Raw genomic sequence first — 5,566 nt, forward strand, 5'->3', positions numbered from 1 at the left:
ACCCCAAGTTTTAAGGGGACATTTGGATTATTTCCAGATTTGGCAAATACCAATAAAGCTGCTATAAACATTCACACCCACTGTGTGTGTGTGTGTGTGTGTGTGTGTGCGCATGAGTTTTCATTTTTCTTGGGTAAGTGCCTGTGATTGTTGGGTCATCTGATTAATAGATGTTTAACTTCATAAGAAACTGCCAAACAGTTTTCCAACGTGGCTGTGCCATTTCGCATTCCCACCTGCAAAAATGAGTGCTCTGGCTGATGTGTATCGTTGTCAGCGTGTGGTGTTGTCAGATTTGAAAATATTATCTACCCTAATAGGTGTGTAGATGTATCTCAGCGGGATTTTAATTTGGATTTCTCAAATGACTAATGATGTGAAGCACCTTTTCATGTGTTTGTTTTCCATTCGTATATCTTCTGTGCGATGTCAGTTCAAGTCTTTTGCTCATTTTCTTGGCTTGTTTGTTTTTATGACTATGGTGATGTGAGAGTTCTTCATGTGTTCTGTATCTGTGTTATCAGATATGGGCCTGGCAAACATTTCCCCCCAATTTGTGGTTTGTTGTATCTGTCGTCTATTGCCACATAACAAATTAACCCCAAACGTACTGATAAAACTGATAAACATTTATTCTCTCGCATAGTTTATGTGGGTCAGAATTCACCCACTCGGCTGGGTGGTTCTGGTTGGGATCCCTCACGAGGTACCAGGTTAAGATGTCAGCCAGGGTTACCTCATCTGAAGGCTTGACTGGGGCTGGAGATCTGCTTTCCAGATGGCACACTCAGGTGCCACAAGGAGCTGCTGAGTGTCTCACAACACAGCTACTGGGGTCCCCCCCCCCCCCCCGAGGAACAATCTAAGACAAGGCAAGATGGAAGGCACAATGTCTTCTGTGACAGCTTCAGAAGTCACACGTGGCCATTTCCCCAAAATGCTATGGAGGTCTACAGAGGTCCGCCCTACTTGGTATAGGAGTAGATGGTGTAAGGGCATGAATGGATAGCAAGAGGCAGAATCTTTGGGGACCATGGTAACGGGTGCCCACCTTTGTGTTTCCACTTTCTTAGCAGCCTGGGGAATTTGATTCTCCCTCGTGAGCTGCAGTTCCTTCATCTGAAAGTGGGGACGACAACCCACATGGAAAACACTTTTGAACGCATTTTGTGGACCTGTGCAGACACTCATCCCGCTTTAACCCCATTCTCCTTCAACGGCGCCATTTGGCTCCTTGAAGTAAAATGCTAGCTTCTCCCAGACCCTAAGGCATTCATTCTTTCACACATTTATCTACTGAAAAGCTACCGTGGGCCCAAAGCTGTTCCAGAGGCCAGGTGCTCGTGATCCGGCAGTGGACAAAATAAAGGCCCCATCCTCGTGGGGCTTCTTACGGAGGGAAACCAAAATGGAAAGGAAATGAAAAATGATCAGAATAGCATCTATGACTCCCAGGGTACCAACGATGTGATAGGCCTGTGTTTCGTGTATTCCTACAACAATCCTAGAACAAAACAATGGTTGGCTCCATTTTACAGATTTTATGAAGGTTTCAGAAAGAGAAAATGACTTGCCCAAGCTCATAACTTAAGTCAAGAGGATTCGGATCCACTGCTGTCTGGCTCCGAGGACCTGGGGAAGAGAGTCAACTCCTAAAAGTCCTGAAGCACCTGTGAGTTTTTGGGAGGGGTTGGGGTGGATGCTGGACTGAAGGGGAGAGGGCTGGCTCACGAGTTCTAGCATCCTCCAAAGAAGCCCCTTGGCAAGAGCCCCCCTACCCACCCAGGTCCCAGCAGAGCCACTGACCCCCCACCCCCACCCCCAGCACACGGTCGGCGATGAGCCAGGTTTCATGAGCAATTCCATTCCACGCATGATAAGACTGTGCAGGAGATGCTTAATTAGATTCTTTCTAAACCTTGGGTTTCTTTGAAATGAAACAGCCAGAGGGCTATAGGGCGCGTTGTGCATGCGTCGGCTTCTCCCTTCCCAGAAACAGGGCCAATCTCCAAGGCTGGAATAAAAGCACTTGCCCCGCGAAGGCATCTGGGCTGGCTCCAGCGCGAGATCCCCCGGCCCTCACCGGCCCCCCAGCAGCCCCCCTGCTCTGCAGGGCCATCTGGCCGATGCGGGCGGGAAACCATCCTGGGGGGGGGGGGTGGGGAAGGGTAGGGGGGGCCGTTTCCCGCTCGGGAGATGCCGGGTGTTGAAGTCAGAGCCCAGATGGCCCCTGACTACCGGGAAGGCCTGCCTCGGGCCTCATCCCCGTGCGGGGGTCCAGCCGGCCTCTGGGCCTCCCTGACTAGCTTCCCTTGGAGGGACCTCCACAAGCTTACCCTCTCAGAGCCTCAGTCCCCCGATCTGTGCAAGCTGGTGGTGACCCTGGCTAGACCCGGGTGCAGCTCGAATGTGCGTTTTCAGAGAGCAGAGACCTCACCTGTGTTACTCGAAGCTGTGGACTCCATTTGGACCCGCCCAGCGTGGGTTCCCGAACACGAGTCGTCGTGAGAGTTTTTGTTACTCACGTGCCTGTACCACCTGGGGAAGGGGTTGCCAGGTTGAGTGCAGGATGCCCAGTTAAATCTGAATTTCAGATAAACAACAGATCATCTCTTAATATAAGTATAGCCCATAGCGCATGAAGTATTTGGGACATACTTATGCTGAAACGCTATTCATTGTTTAGCTGAAGTTCACGTTTAACTGAGTGTCCTGAATTTCCTTTCCTAAATCCCTACCTACCTAGGGAAGGTATCGGCCACTCGGAGACCCGGGGTGCGATTCAGGGTTTGGGGCTGGGCCTCGGAATCTGCATCTTGCCCCCATTTTCTGGACATCTCCTTGCACAGGGTCATTCATTCACACGAGGATGAAACAGGCCTTGCCCTCACCTCGTCTGTTAACACAGCGTGCCCCCTGCCCCCGCACCGCAGGGCTGGGGAGGGACACTTGAGGGGGGCAGCACCGATGAGGGGCAGCTCGGGGTCCTGGCTTAAAGCCCTGGAATGTAGATCGGGTGGTCCCGGCTTCAGATGCGGGCTCCTGGACTCACTGCGCGGCTCGGAGCGCGTCAGCCTCTCTGGCCTCCGGCGTTTGGTGGGGAGACGTCACGGGCCGTCGGAAGAACGGACGTGACACACGGCAAGTGCCGAACACAGCGCCGAAGCATGACGACGATCTTTGATGGGAACCCGGTGCGAGTAACGGTCCTTGCTGATTCGTACGGGGCACGCCCCTGCCCCTGCCTCGCTGGCTCGGAGACGCCTCGGCCCAGGCAGGCTCTTGCCGCAAGGGCCTCAACACCTGTACGTAGCGGCCGAGGGGCAGCGTACCATACGTACCATACGTAGCGGTACGTACCATACGTAGCGGTACGTAGTGGCCCTCTGTGCCACTGAACGGGCGCAGATGCCGGGGCCCGGAGAGGAGCGGTGTGCTCGTTCACGGCCACACTGGCTGGCGTGGGCACGTTCACCGTGGCACGCGCTGCTCAGGCCCCCGTGGCCGTTAGGATCCGTCGGGCTGCACCCAAGTCCAGACGTAAGTGAGACAATGAACCTCCGTCACAGTGAGGACACAGGGGACCACGAGGTACACAATAAATCCAGGAACGCGGCAGTGAGAGTCAGAGATGGGTCCCGTGAACCAAATCGACCGGTCTGGCAGCTCTGGCCTGTGGCTGGTGGGGGGACGGAGAGACACCAGCCCGGGGGGCTTCTTCTTAAAAGAGAAAGAAGGCCTATGTGGCCGCCTGGAGGGTCACTGTTAGCCCTGGGTGTGGGATTTGTGAAGAGGGTGGGCCAGCTGGTCCCTGCCACCTGTGTGCGTCGAAAGGCTTGAAATGTAGGCACCCCGGACGTGACGTGGCCGGGTGTGACCCGCGAACGTGGCGGGTGGGGGCCCAGAAAGCCCTCGTCCTCTCCATAGACCCATGGAAAGGGCAGGTAGGGATGCCAACATCAGTCTGCCCTGCGTTTGAGTCCTGGCTTCTACACAACCCAGCGCTGAGACCCTCTCTGATCCTCACTCCTGTGACGAGCACAGTTTTAAAACCCACCTCCCAGGGCTGTTGTGGGTTGGGGAATGAAAACGGAAACTTAGTCGGCTACAAAGGGCTGGCTGAGCGAGGGGATGGTGTTGACATCATCCTCCGTCTGAGCTCCCCATGCCCCTCTGGTCCTTCCCAGTCCATTCTCCATGATGTCCCAGGGAAGATTCAAAAACAATTCCTAGCCCCCTGTGACCAGCCTCGTAAGCTTCCTCTTGCCTCAGGGCCTTTGCACGTGCTGTTTCCTCTGCTTACAATGCCCTCTCTTCCCTGAGCCCACTGACTATGCCTGTCCCCTCTATTTTAATTGCCAGCGGCACCCCACACCTCTCCTTCATTGAACTCGGAGCTGTGGCTCGACGTCCACCCTGGAGAAATTATATAATCCCCTTCTCCCTGGCCCGCAAGCTCTGAAAGGACAGGGGCCATGTTTCCTTTTGCTCATCGCGGTCTCCAGCACCCCTCACAACACATGGCCCACCATGGGCCCCTGGCTGGAAGGGGGCGGAAGAATGGAGGCCCAAGAATCCCGTGCTGAGTCCTACGTTTCACCTCTGCTCTCTGGGTCCCTTCCAGAGCCAACCAAGAGATTTTAAGCCTGAGGGAGGGAGCAGAAGAGGCCATTTGCTCATGGGTCTTGCTCGTTTGTGGCGAAATGTTCTCGGCGGCTTTTCTGAGCCTGGCTCGTGCCAAAATAGACACGCTCCCCGTCTCCTGCCTCTCCCTTCCCTGGGTGCAGCCGAGCCCTCTGCCCCGCGGACACGCTGGGGCCCAGCTCTGGTTTCCCTTGGCCCCTGGCTCGGGATGTCCAGGCCACACGGCAGTCAGCTTGTTCCTGCCCAACAAGAGTTGCCAGCTCGCCGGGACAGGCTGCCCGTGTGTGCTGGGCCCGTGGGGAGCCCTGGGGCAGGAATCTGCTCGGTGGCGGGGAGGGAAAGGGATTCCCGGTCCCGCCACCTGCCTCCTTGCCACATCCTGCTCTGGACTCCCGTCCCGGGGCCCAGAGGACACCAGCACGTCCCTGGGAGGCAGAAGGGAACAAGCCACAGGGAAAGAGCTCTCAGATTCCCCGCCCCCCGTCTCCTCCGCTTCCCCCTCCAGCCCCCATCCCATACTGGCTCAAATATGGGCTCCCACGATCAGGAGAAGGTTTGAAGGAAAGTCCGCAGCTTGATGGTCATGGCTTTGGCATGCTCATTTCCCGTGAAGTACAGAGGAGGGTGGGTGGGGCTGGAGGGCAGGAGGCGGGTGTCGAACATGGTGAGTGCCAGGCCTGAGTGCAGGCCCAAGCCCGGAATTTTGCTTCCGTCTCCCTTCATTCTGGTGCCTTCCGAGATTCCAAGTATCACGATAAAAACATTTGAGCCCACATCAGTTACAATCATCTCTCCCACCAGTGTTTGGGAGCCCCAGTGCCATAATAGGAACGTACATTTAAATTGTTTTAATGTTAATTTATTTATGTTTGAGAGAGAGAGAGAGAGAGAGAGAGACAGAGCACGAGTGGGGGAGGGGCAG

General features: G+C 55.2%; 1 long non-coding RNA gene across 1 annotated transcript; it reads right to left on the reverse strand.

The window, feature by feature from the left end:
* Positions 1–1,526: 1,526 nt before the first annotated feature.
* LOC132670765 (uncharacterized) lies at positions 1,527–3,494 on the reverse strand. Its single transcript, XR_009606902.2, has 3 exons — positions 2,892–3,494; positions 2,438–2,538; positions 1,527–1,632 (listed from the first exon to the last, which is right to left on the reverse strand). It is a non-coding gene; the product is annotated as an uncharacterized LOC132670765 (long non-coding RNA).
* Between the last annotated feature and the right edge of the window lie 2,072 nt (positions 3,495–5,566).

The sequence above is a fragment of the Panthera onca genome, chromosome A3, assembly GCF_046562875.1.
Source record: "Panthera onca isolate mPanOnc1 chromosome A3, mPanOnc1 haplotype 2, whole genome shotgun sequence".
NCBI classification, from domain to species: domain Eukaryota; kingdom Metazoa; phylum Chordata; class Mammalia; order Carnivora; family Felidae; genus Panthera; species Panthera onca.